Source organism: Taeniopygia guttata, chromosome 1 (assembly GCF_048771995.1).
Source record: "Taeniopygia guttata chromosome 1, bTaeGut7.mat, whole genome shotgun sequence".
NCBI lineage: Eukaryota > Metazoa > Chordata > Aves > Passeriformes > Estrildidae > Taeniopygia > Taeniopygia guttata.
In genome coordinates, this window is record NC_133024.1 from 19,003,237 (window position 1) to 19,016,872 (window position 13,636).

General features: G+C 44.8%; 1 protein-coding gene across 8 annotated transcripts in view; it reads left to right on the forward strand.

Moving 5' to 3' along the window:
* The window catches only part of GRIK1 (glutamate ionotropic receptor kainate type subunit 1), a 102,272-nt gene that overhangs the window by 34,895 nt on the left and 53,741 nt on the right, over positions 1-13,636 (forward strand). The gene's annotated exons all lie outside the window — the stretch shown is intronic.

The window sequence follows — 13,636 nt, forward strand, 5'->3', positions numbered from 1 at the left end:
TTAGGTGATGCACCATAAGTTTGCCAGTGCAGCAGACCCCAGGGAAATTATGATAGCAATAAAGTGCATATTTAAAGAACGATTTTTAAGATTTTTAAAAGCTGTGTTGCAAAAATAGATATAGAGTAATTGTATTATTACTGTTTTACTTTTTTGGGGGTGGGGGTTTTTTTGAGAGGACTTCAAGTCAGGCTCTGATCTTATGGGAGCAATTTGCCAGAGACAGATTACTCTGGGAACATTCTATAGCACAGAACCATCTTTTTGTGGGATAATCAGATAGGCAGAGATCCACTGCCAAAAACTGCCCTTGCCCCTATCTGCTGTAAATTGCACCTGTAATTATTCGCAGGCACAGAGGCTAATCCTGAAAAGTGGGGCCTTAACACCGTGAATAATTTATTGCAAATGGGTTTGGGTAGGTTGCAAGTTGTAAAGTATCCTAAAATCCATGGCATTTCCTATATCCATGTGGACATTGGTCAGTATGGGGCAACTTGGGGTGTAAAAGCAATTTCAGTAGTGAAGAGGCAAAAGGGCTTTTCCCTGTTTTGTCTCAGGCACTGGGTACCCCTATCATTTAACTTGGCAGCAGTGGTGCCATCAGTAACCATTGCTGGGGTGGTTCCTGCCCATGCCTGAGCATTCCCTGGAGAGCTGCAGCTTCCCTAGCATTGCTGGTAGTCCTCCGTGGGGGATTTCACACCCTCGGGGCAGGGATTCACTCACAGCCTGCACTCCACGCTCTTGGGGGGCTTTTCTTAGGAGTTCCGTGGGAATCCTAGTTTCCCTCCCAGCCCAAACCATTCTGGGATTGTGTGAACAGGAAAATTAAAAGGAAGAGGGGAAAATGAACAGGGTAAGCTGTCCTTGCCCATGGCAGGGGATTGAGTGAGCTTTAAGGTCCTTCCCACCCAGCCTATTCCATGATTCCGTGGAATGTGCACTGCTCCAGCCAGAAACCCCTTTCCAAACTGTGGAGCTCTGTCCTAGGAAAGCTCCCCAGCTGTTCACAGTGTCACTGATGTTGGAGGGGACCCAGGAGCTGGGGACAATTCTGAATGTCACTCTGCAGCAGGTTGGAACTCCAGTATGAGCCTCAGGTTTTCACAGCAATTGTTCTATTTCCATGGAACTCCTCCACTGGGTGCTGTGAACATCTCCCCGTGGAGCAGAGCTCATCCCTCTCCTGCCTTCCCACCTCCTGGAACTGCACAGTTCCTCTGAGTGTTTAAAACTAAAAGAAACCAGGCTGGGCAGGGCAGGGGCCCCAGCAGGTGCTGGGCTGTGTCCCAGCCTCTGCAGCACAAGCACATTCTGCACAAGGTTCTGGCTGAGGAAATCTGTGATTAATCACCACCAAGTCTGAATAATGCAAAGGAAGCACTTGCACAGCAGAAGTCCCCACACGAAGAAAAACTTTGTTTCTTTAAAAAAGAATAAATCTTTAAGTGATTTAATCTTTAAAACCCCCTTGCTGCTTGCAGATGATTTAGATATAAGGAACATCTCCAGCACATGCATGATTCAAAGACTCTTTTCAAATAAAGTCTTTTGATGGAATAAGGGAATTAAGCATCAAACCCAACAGCTTCCAATTGCCAAAGAGTCCTTGGTGTGACAGCTGGTCAGCTGAGCAACAGAGAGCTGACAGCTCCATCACTCAGTTCATTATCCAAAGGTTTCAGAACACGAAATTATTTTATTAAACCACTAATGTCTAAGAGTTGTTAAGAAAACCAGCAGAAAAGGCTCCCTAAAAGCAAAAAAGAAAACACCAAAAATGTGTTTGGCACTCTGGATGGAGCCATACAGCTTCTAGCTGAGCCTTGGGTTTTTTTTGAATCCTAATGCCACAATATAATTTCATGTGCTAAGAAAAAATCAGTCTCACTGTTAGAACATCAAAGCAAGCCCAGGCTATGCTGTGTTTTAAATAAAAGGACAAACCTTTCATATCTCCATCTCCTCCTTGCTGGAAAGCTACATCAGCAATCTTCCAAAGGCTTGAAATTTGGAAAACACTTTATTTTCATTTTTGCAAATTTCACTGGTTTTCAGATGGTTCTCAGATCTCTCCATTTTCAGCAGAGAAAAAAAAAAAAAAAAAACCAGGGAGAAAATGAACTAAATTAAGTTTGCATTGCTATTGTACAACCCTCCTGATTTTTAATGTTTAATTTGATGAATGTCATGGGGCAGGTTGGGTAAAGTTCATGTCACAATTTCCCAAGTTCATTTGAATTTAGGTAGAGCACGTGGCAAGATTCCTTCCAGGGCAGAAACAGCATGAAATTAATTTTTACATCTTGGTGTAAAAAATGCACAACCTCCACATAAGGAGATTTAAAAGATCTCCACCCCTTTGAAAAGATCCCAGTCATGCTCCAGGAGCTCACCAAAAACCACCTGCAAAAATAAACACTGGAGTGAGGTAACAGGAGTTTGCCAGTCAGAAACCTCTGGATGATCTTTTTAATTTTCTCCTGCTCTTCATTTCTTGCCAGTTCTCACACACTGATCAACATGTGTTAAGGACCAGCATCAATTTCTTATATTAACAAGCTAACTTGGCTCCCTGCTGCAGCTTGATTGAACAGAAATGAGTTCTAAATGCCTAATAATGTATTTTTACTGCCTTTTCTAGAATTCAAACCTCCAGTCTACCTCTGCTCACAGTTTTGGGGAAGGAATTTCCCTGATATCCAACCTATTCCTCTGCAGAGCCTTCTTGCCCTCCAGCAGACCAGCAGTCCCACCCAGTCTGGTGTCATCTGTGAGTTAAAGGGTGCCCTCGTTTCCCTTTTCTGAAACAATTTAGTATTTCAAAGGTTTCATTTGCTACAGTGGATATGAAGGCAAAGGTTCTTCTCAGTAAATACTCCATATCTTGTGCAAGGGAGATGTAATAATCATCGGGGAGCAAAGAGGAAGCAGAATGAAGCTTTACAAAATATCCACACACAGAAAAGTGTGAAATTTCACACTTCCATGTTCTAACTATTTTATTTAAAGAAATTTGGTGTTTGTTCTCCTCTCAAACCCATTTAACTGATTTCTATTTAATGCTCCCTGAAATCCCAGGTGGTTTTCTGTACAGGCACTCAGCAAGAGATTTCTGATGCTGCACAGAGCTCAAGCTGGCTCCCTTCCCTTCAGGAAAATCAGCATTTCCAGAATGTTCCTGGGCTAGGGAGGAGTGCAGATCTCCTCTGTAGGGCTGGGTTTGTACGAAAAAGAGTTCTTGGGAGGGTTGGAGTGCCCATCCCTGGAGTGTCCAAAGCAGGGCTGGAGGTGGCACTCAGTGCTCTGGGCTGGGGACAAGGAGGGGATGGGGCACATCTTGGACTGGGTGATCCTGGAGGGCTTTTCCAGCCTTAGTGACCCTGGGATTCTCTGATAATGGAATCAGCAGTGCTTCAGTGGCCTCAGCCATTTCCAAGGGGAGGTGACACATTCATTCTGTTACTGACCTTCATCTGTGAAATCCACCCTGGATTTCAGCAGCATTCCTGCCAGAGCAGGCAGTGCTAGGGAACTCCAAAGGCCAGGGAAGTTCATGGAGTGCCTTTCCAGATGGCCTCAAACCCCACCTTTACCCCCAGGCAGCTCCCTCCCACCTCATTCCAGCCAGGGATGTGGGTCTGGGCCTGTAGGGGTTCTGTGGCTGCAGGACCCTGGGGTGGGCTTTGTCATGGGATGTGACATCCCAGGGAAGGGTCCTGGCAGCTGCAGCCTCACACTAAGCTCAGGCTGCCCCCAAATTACATGGGGACACTTCTGAACCCGCAGGTTCCTTCAATTGGCTGCTCTTGGTAAGCACTGAGAGATAGAGAAATGGAGAAGCTTTCTAAGGGGTGGATGGCCAGTTCTTCCTAATTCTTATGGGAGCAGATATCCAAAACCTGTTGCCAAGGTGGCTTTAAAAACTGCAGACATCACAATTAAATAAATAAATAAAAATCAAATACCAGGGTAGGGCAATTTTGTTGTGGCATCTGATTTCACAGCAGGTTCTGCTTGCTCTGGGAAGCGGCTGAACAATTGTACAGAGACACAAAGTGTGGCAGGAGCCCACAGCTGAGATCCTGCAGGAGACAAATGGAACCCAGGCAGCGGATGATCCTCAGCTGAGCACAAGCTGCAGGGTAAAACATAAGCTTCAATCAACTCTTGGAAATAATTTAAGCCCAATGCCATAAGTGCCTTAAATTAAATCCCTCTCCACAGCAGCCAATCTAAATCATTAGACATATGTCACGTAGTGAGCCATAATCACCAGAAGAGTAGTGTACACAGCATTTCATTTACGTGGGGGATGTATTGCAGTGGGTAATTTGACCATTTTTCAATGTTCCGTGTCTCAGAAAACACAGAGTGGGAGCAAGGCTGGTGTTGTCACATCACTCTGTGCCCCAGTTCTGTGACACACAGAACTCTGCCAGGAGCTCCCTGGCTCTTGTCTGAGCTCCCTGGACAGCATTTATTGCTGCTCTAGGATTTCAGAAAGTTTCAGGCCAGGCAGGAGCAGCAGAAGATCTCCAATGACCTTCCAGCATAAACAAGCAGCTCAATTCAATGTCCTTACCCCAAAAGGGATCCCAGTCAGTTCTACCAAAAAAACATAAACCTGTTCAAATGTGGAATCACAGGATCATGGAATACCCTGAGTGGGAATTCTGACACACACCGAGGAAAACTGAGCAAGGAAAAATATCACACATCTGCACCAGCTGCATTTTTAATTTTGTTTTGAAATTTAAGTTGTTCAGTCAGGAGATTGGTGGTAACACATTGAAATGATGGCCATCATGGCCATCATTTGTTTCATCAGTTCTGGAAATATTTATTGGATTGAAGCCATCTTTACACACTGTACTAATTACAGTTTCCTCTTCATGGCAAGGGTATTTTATGACTTCTGATGGAAATTAATTTCTTACGATGAAGTTATGAGGCTAAAAAACCCCTAGAATATTTATGCCCAGTAGCATAAACTTTCATGCTTTAAAAATGTGAGTAACAATTTAGTAACTCATATATTCACCTTGTGGGGCCTGGAGATATTGTATCAGTTTTTCAGATAATTGTCTTTTTCTTTCTTTAATTTTTTTATTAATTTTTTAAAACAGTTTTAACCCCTGGGTAAAATTATCCAGGATTTTCCTGCCACTTTTTTTCCAAGTACATATCTAACTTCCCTATCCATAAGTGTAATAATTACAACTAAGAAGACCTTTAGTATAATAAATGTAATAACTGTAGCTACCATCTCTAATCAGCACTAATAATTCCTGATCAAGCTGATCCCAGTGAAGCAGCTGCAGAGGAATGCCTCAGTCTGAGTGTGATTTGTGGTGAAGGACATTCTCAGTTCTCTTTTGAGGGAAGCATTACAAGGAGAAAGCATTCCTAGAGTTGTTTGGGTTCCCATTCCATATTTCTCTTGGAGTTGTATAATTTAGCACTTGATGTGCAGTTGTCATCAGGTGCAGCAGTGTTTTGTTTACACTTGGTGCTTTAATATTTGCAAATGTAGACATTAAATAAGGCATTCTTCAAACTCAAATGGCCCTCGGTAGATGGAGGAGTAGAAATGTTCCAGACTGATAATTACCAAGAAAGCTTTAAATGGCAGGCACCTCCAGTAAGTGTCTGTTCAAGAGCCAACCATCATTATTATGAGGAAATGTGGCAGCTCAGAGCACGGATGCTTATTAAACATTACTCATTAGAGTGGATCTGTTGGAAAATCTGCACCTCCCACCCTTAAGAGCACTGTCTCACATGAGCTCCTCAGACATTACACTTCCCAGAACTGGAAATGTACCTTGTTTTTCTTTAAAACACTGCTGCTGTGGCTTAAGGTAAATAATGGAGAATGGCAGCCCATTTTCTTTCTGTTCCTTCCTGATACCTGAAGAATTAAGGATGAAACTGCATTAATGGCACTTCAAGGGAGGCAGAATAATGATGCAGTAGCACAGGGAAAATATGCTACTGTAAGGTTTAAAGAAAATCCTGAGCAAAACCTGCACATTTCCTCCTGTCCCCCAAACACCAGCTGTGTGTCTGGAGCTTCAGGAGAATCAAAGCCATGGATCCAGTGGGAAACCTGGTAACAGTTGGGTTTAAGTCCTTCCTCCATGCCAAGGAAAGCTAAAGATGGGGATTTGTTGCTTATCATGAAAACCAATCAAATCACTCATGTCTCTTTGCAGTTTTTATTTTTAAACTTCAGGTTTATTCTTCCTTAATGCCAGGCCTGGCACGATCTGGGGAGAAGGAAGGATGGGGACAATCACAGGCAAAGTCCTCTCCAGTTTAGCTGAATGATTTTAAGCCTTTTCTCCAGAGTGAGAGGAGCGACTCCAGCCTCAGAGAAATCTGCCATCAGCAACTGGGATGGAAGGAAAAGCCAGAATTCCCCATGGCCTCGTGCAGAGGATGTGCCAGCAGGAGCTGCTGTCGTTTGGGATCCTAAATGTTTGAACTCATGATCAGGATGCGACTTTTGCATGGTTCAAAGTGCCAAGTGTGCCCAGCAGTTTCCGCTGCAGCTCTGGGGCTTCCAGGCATCCCCCATGGCCATCATTCCTGGCTGGACAGGCAGCTCTGCCTTCAGTGCAGCTGCAGCTGCTGGAATTCACAAAGACAGCAGCCAAAGACTCAAGTTAGGGCTTAAAATGTCCCCCCGCCAACTTTAACCTCCCTCCAGCACCTCCTCTTTGGAAGGGATGTACTTTGGGACAGTCTGTGATCTGATTTATCCATGCTTTTGCAGGATAAACTCGGATTTCTTCAGCTTTAACAAAGACCTTACGTTCCCAAGCATCTTAGAGATAATAATGCTTAATGGGCACTCAGGAAAAGACAGACTGTGTCATTTTTAAAGATATAACCCTGGCATTTATGCACAAAAATGCTGTTTGCCAAATAGCACTCATTTCAAAGCATTGTTTGGATTTTGAAATGCCTTTCTATTCCTGGCTAACAGCTGGAGAAAAATGGCTCTTCTTGAAGCAGTTCCATTGCAAATGCAAACTCTTAACTGCGCTGTAGTGGGGCCATCTTCCCTCTCCTCAGGGCTCCTCTCTGGAGTAACTTTCCAGGGCTCTATCAGGTGAATGTTTCTGTTTCCAAAGGTCTCTGCTGTCAGAGTGCAGAAACACCTGTATTTATTGCTGCTTTCTGGGAGTGCCGCCTCTTGCAACTACTGCACGGGATGGTGTAAAGCACTTTTTGTACAGCTATCCTCCTGATTTAACCAGGTGTCTGTGTCAAAGCAGTGGCAGAACCCCCTCTGAATTCAATTTTCCTTGCTGTGGCTTTAGGGGTCTCTGTGGCTTCCTTTAGTTTGAGGTTTCCTCAAGTGTAAGGTACAATTGCTTTGTATCTGCCAAAAAAATCCTCACTATATTTGTAATCAATTGAATACATTTGAGATGGACTCAGATAAAAGCAGTAAAAAAAACTCCAGCAGTGCCATCAGTCTTTCAGTCTTCATACCACCAGCTTGCTTTTCATTCTGCTTTTTATTTCTGTCAAATTCTTTTCCCCTTTCTTTACTCCTTAATATAAACATTGGTTTTTTGGTTTGTGTTTTTTTGTTTGGTGTTTTTTTTTTTTTTTTTTTTGGTAATTGTTCCTTCCAGCAGCCCCCTGTAGTTCTGCACATGACCAGCAGTGAATGTATCAGGATGTCTGGGTGTCTCAGAGGGAAATCCTCTCACTCAAACACTCAGGAAATGCAGACCTGTGAAGCAGGGCTCTGAAAGACTTAAAAAGCAAGTTTCTTTTCCAGAGAGACTATTTAAGTTGTTATAGCGTGGTGGGAGGAGTGCTCAGCCATGAGGGAATTTGATCAAACCCTGCTGGAATCGGAAGAAATGATTCGAACAGCCCACAACCCATGGCATAGTGCAGGCAGAGGGAGATATAAAATGTAAAGGAGAAAAGCAAGAATTTTAAAACTTCCTATCAAATCGAGAGCTTGCACCTCTAAAATCATGCTTTAGTTCCTGCCTGGTGTTGCAAAAGGTCAACCAGATTTTTTCACTGTTAGTAAAAAGGAAGAAGTTAATTACTTAGAAATTCTGCAATATGAATCATGTCGATTGTGCCTTTGGGAACTATCTCCACTTGCAAGCTGAAGTGAAATAATTCCCATTGGAAAAGGCAGATCCTTGTATCTTAATAAGCTCAACTTTTTCTATATATACATACACACATGTATTTTTATCCCTCTGCTTTCCAAAGGATCAAATCAGGGCTGAATGCACCTTTCTGGAGTGCAGATAATTATAAAAACCTGCCCTGGCTCTCATGGGGGATATTTTGGGTGGAGAATTACTTTAGCATTCTTAGCCCAGAGCAGGATTTGTAGCAGTTTTATCACTGGTCATTCAGCACTACCCATGCTGTATGAAAAGGGCAGAAAGGCCGAGTCCCTCTGAGAGTTTGGGGAAAAAATCAAGCAAAATTTGAGCAGCCTTGTTACAGCTGGGAGCAAAACCTTCACAAAAGCAGCTGGAATAAAACCACATCTGGAACATGGAGCTGGATTTTGGATAGGCAGTTTGGAACAGAGAAGATACCAAATATGACAAATAGGCAGTGACCTTGCTATAAACAAGCCTTATAAAAAAATGCCATTTGCTGAGTTTGACACTTGGGGCTCATCCCCTCCCTTGGCCAGTTCAGGTCCTGAGCCTGTCTTAGGTTTCAGCTTCCCACAGCCGTAGAAAGGAGAATTAAACCACTCCCCCAGCCCCAGAGCCAGCCCTGTATTTATTACATTTAAAAATTACTCTGTTAGGCTATACACTTCTTAGTCTCCAAAAGCTTGCAATCTACAGGGACAGGGAGTTGTTTGGGATAGGGGAGGCAGAAATCCAGGGAGTTCCAAGTGGGGATTTTGCCTCTCTGTGCTCACCATCCTTCCTTCAGGATTCTGATGGCTGGAAAGAAGGAGGGAAAAGTCCAAGAAGGGCAAGGGTAGGGCCCTGGGGTTTTGTTTGAGTGCACCCTAAAAGCAGGAGCCCCCAGATGGGTGATGGGTTACAGAGGGGCAGTGGTCCTGCAGCTGGCAGGGGCAGGGCCATGGCAGCAGCATGTGGCAGGGTGGAGCACAGGAAGGGAGCCGGGGGCGGGCTGGCCAGGACCCAGCCTGGGGAATGCGGGGATGAGGGATGCCAAGGCGGGGCCGGGGACTCGGCGAGGGTGGCAATGGGCTGGAACAGTGCATGGAAAGCTTCCAAAGCAGCTTTTGACCAGATTGGACAGGGAGTGGTGGTGGGATCGTGGCTCTCAGCTCCAGTGTGTGTAAAATGAGGATGATAATAGCTCCTACTCCGAGGGCCGCTGCAGGCTCAGCCAGTGCCCAGAATGCTGATGGGCTCAGGGTGGGCTCTGCCAGCCAAACTGTGCTCCATCTCCAGGAAAACCTCGGGGGCAAACCCTCTGCAGCCTGCAGGATGTGCAAATGCAAATTGCAATTACTGCTTGTTACAGGGCTGGGACTGTTCACCATTCATCCTGAGAAACTTCTAGTGCACATCCACATAGCAGAGTAGCTTCTGGGTCCTCTCTAGATCAGAGGTAACAGCCAATTTCTGTGTGACCTTACACCATCAGAGAGGTGACTCTGCGAAGGAAGATGCTGCTAAACTGTGAGCAATAACTTATTTGATTATTTTCTGGGGAGATGAGTGTGGTGAGTGCACAGGTACTGCCTCCCAGCTGGACACCACATGGCACAGGAGAACCTGTCTTTTGCTAAGAAATAAGGATGGAAAAATATGCTTGAGGGGGTTCCCAGCAGCAGGTGCTCCAGTGCAAGTGGAGCTGTCAGAGGGAATTATCTGGAGAAAAACCATCTTCCTCAGCACTGCTTTGCTGTGCCTTCTCCTTTTTGAACCTTCAATCTGCCCCCAGCCCCATTGAGTGCCTGCGATCCAGACCCCTCTGAAATCCATATCCCTGTCAAAGAGCCCAAGGACAAACCTTGTGCTCATTTGGCTTCTTGACTCCTCTACATTAACCTGGTGCCAGCAGCAGCTTCTCTTTGGGGACAGCAGCAGCACAGAGCTCACAGTCATTAGGGTTTTAGCTCTCCTTTCCCTTCAGTGACTGCCAGGTGAGTTTTAATGAGTTCTCATGGACCTCCCTGTCAAAGGAGGGGAGGCTTCTCAGAGCAGGAATCCTTGCAGGAAATGGATGTCCAGGTGTTTGTGGAAGCCCTGCTGGCAAAGCACCTGCTGAGCTGGGCTGCCTCTGGGAGCTGTGAGTAGCTCCCAGCTCGGGATGGAGCAGCATCCAGCAGGGCCTGTGCTTCCACATGGCTGCTTCCATGTGTCAGCCATGTCCCAGCACCTCCCCAGCTGACACTCAGCCCAGAAAAATTCCTCCTCTGAGCCAGGACAGGAAATATGGCCATCAACCATGCAGAAACGGGGGTTTATCCTCAACTAGAAAGAGTCATAAACTGTAAAATTCCCCTTTGGTCATGGGTTCAGCCCCGACCCTTACCGAAACTCCCTCGGTCCCTGATGACCCCTTGAAATGGAAATATTTGCCTGCCTGGGAGAGCTGGGGGAGCTTTTCCAGGTGTGCCTGCTGAAGTGTGCTGTGTAGATGTGACATTTTCCTTGCTGTGGGGATTTTTGTGCTCAGAGAGTGAATGGAGCTGATGCTGTCACTGACTCACACGCGTGGCTCAGCCCCTTTTGGCAGAGCAGCTGGACCAGGCTGTCATTCCCTCTTACCTTCCACTGCTAAACTCCAAGGAGGGCTGGATATTGGGTTTTTTCCTTCATCCTTGAAGAAATCATGTTACAAATTATGTGCTGTAAGTGAAAAGTCAGGTCTGCCACTGAGGAGGACTCAGCAGCTTTTGGTTTGCTGTGGAGGATTCACTCTGACTGAAGGAAGAGGAAGCTGAAAGGGAGGACTCCAAAATTTACAATTTTTCCCACCTAAGTATTACCAGCAGCCCAACATGAAAGCCAGTGCTTGTTTTCACGCTCAGAAATAACAGCTTCATTCCTGGAACATCATTTATGTTGAGTTAACATAAATTTCTTCTTCCTTCCTTCCTTCCCTTCTATAATGCTGTGCTTAATTTGTTTTTAAAATGTTGTACAGTAATTACTTTATTCAAATGAGTCATCTGACAAACTGGTTCTTCATCAAACTTGTCACTTACTCTGCTATTTTTCTTTTAACCTGGACCTTACAATAAATTCTGAGCTTAGCTGTCAGTCAGAAGAAGAAGAAGGAGAAGACTATTTATGGAATTGTTGGATATCGTTAGGGATGTATGGATGAAAATGCTACAGCACAGCTTGTTTGTGATGCAGATTTATCCAGTAATTCAAGTCCTTTTCAGCAGTTGAATAGACCTGAGCAGAAGAATCAAGCTCAAAAAGGTACAGCCCAAGCCTTTTTAATGCAATATCCCCCAGCTCAGTCACAGTAAGGAATTATTCCCTCCATGAACTTTCTCCTGGGCTTTGTCCATGGCTGGGCATGGGCCTGGGCCTGGATGAGCCTGGGGTCTTAAAGACCCCCTCCATCCCAAACCATCCCATAAGTCCATGTTTTCTCCAGGGTATCTCAGCAGCAAATAAAGCCTGCAATCCTGAGTGCTCTCCTGCTCTGTTCATGTGTGCAAAAGGAACCTGGAAATGTGTTTATAGTACAGAGTTTTGATTAATTTATTCAGAAAACACATCCACACAAAACTTCCCCTCTTTCCATCACTCCTCCTTTCCCTCCCTGCCTTCTTGCTGCCCACTGAGCTTGGACTCTTCTCCAAAAGGAAAAATCCTGCGGAATTCTGCTAATGAAGTATAAATAGTTCCTGGTTATAATTCATTAATTCCAATTAATCTTCATTTAATAGGCAGCTGATTAGAGGGATGGAAATGGTTCTGGCCTTAGAATGAGGAAGTGCTTGTGTACATCCAGGTATGAAGGTTGCCTCAAGGGTGGTTGGATGAAGCAGTTTTAATTAATAAAAAAAAAAGCAGAAAGTGATGGAATGCGCAGTAATAATTTCTGAGGTGGAGGTGATTTTTGCCAAGATCAAATGACAAAATACCCATCCTACTGGAAGTGGGGAGGGATTGTGGACACCCTCATTTCCAGTCTATCTCAGGCTGTCCCTTGTACCCATGACATCCACCCTCCCTGATGGACCAATGCTCTGCTGCTTCCAGCAGGGATTCAAGGAAAACTCAGCAGTGGAACCTTTATGGCCCAAGCCCAGGCTGGCATTGCAGCTGACTGAAAAGAATTGTCTTCCTCGGGTGAAATGAGGAAAAGTTAATTGAATTTAACCACTAAACTTGCTGGGTCCATAGTTGGGATGAGGAATTACAGGATTGGATCTGAAAGGATAGGCTTTAGATTTTTTTTTTCCCTTCAGATGATCTGGAGTTTGCAGCTCTGGAAAATTGTGCTGACTTTAGCATTCCACTCAATGTTATGTTTTGGTTCCAAATCCTGCACTCAGGCACTCAGGCTTGCTTTTTTTTTTTTTTTTTTTTTTTTCTTTTGGCTGTTTTTGTGTATCATACTCTTTTGTAATCACTTGGATATTTTCTGAGGAAGAGGGAAGAAGTCTCCAGGGTTCTGATATCTGCACATTGTACATGAGAAGTCCATGGAATGTACAAGAAAATTGCTGAAGTTGGCAGATTGTTTAAGTCATGTCCAGGCATTGCTCTGTGTGGGTTCACAAGATAAAACAATGCTGTTTATTACAGGGATAACATTACCAGAATGGGGTTGAGAGCCTCCAGGGTCTTCATTGCTGGATTAAAATTCAAAGCAGGTTTTGATTCCAGTGTGTTCCCATTTCTGATAGTCAGCTAATGACTGCACTGTTCCTACATGGGTGGCATCAAAACTGCAGGTGGTTGCAGATCATGAGCTGAATGTATTCAGATGGCCAGAAATTACAGAGAGAGAGGCCTCAAATGTAACATGGGGAAATATGTAAGTGAGAAATCCAAAGTATTCTCTAGTGACTTGCACTAAATGAGTAAATTATACTTGCAAAACCAAGCAGTGAAGCTGGAGATTGCTGTTTAGAGGAACTATTTTTTAAAATCAGCTGTGTGTGCAGTGCATTCCTCAAATCCCACTGCCCCTGGATAGTGGGGATGGGCTGTGGCATAATAAGGTCTCTAGAGGTGGGAGGGAGCAGACATCCCAGTCTACTGGGACAGGCTGTGGCCTTGCCCATCCCAGGACACACTCCAGGGAAGATCATTGCACTTACAAAATTTGGGTTATTTACAGTCCTCTTTTGGAAAGCAGGTGTCCACAGGTTCAGCTCCTTTTTCTTGGCAAAAGCAAAAACATTCCCCTGTCCCTGAGCAAACTGACCAACAACGCTGCCTGAGGTTTAGGAGAAACCAGAGGGAACACAAAGCTCGAGGGAGACTCTCAGTCTGTTTGCTCTCAAGCTCCTCCATGGATCTGGGACTGCCAGGGTGTGCAGAAACGCTTCAGGAAACATCCACACATCCAAGTTCCCTCTCCAAATGTAGATTAGACTGGAGCAGGGAGAACAAGGGCCATGTCCATCCCTACTTTCATTAGAAAAGAGCTGCACAGAAGTTTTCAC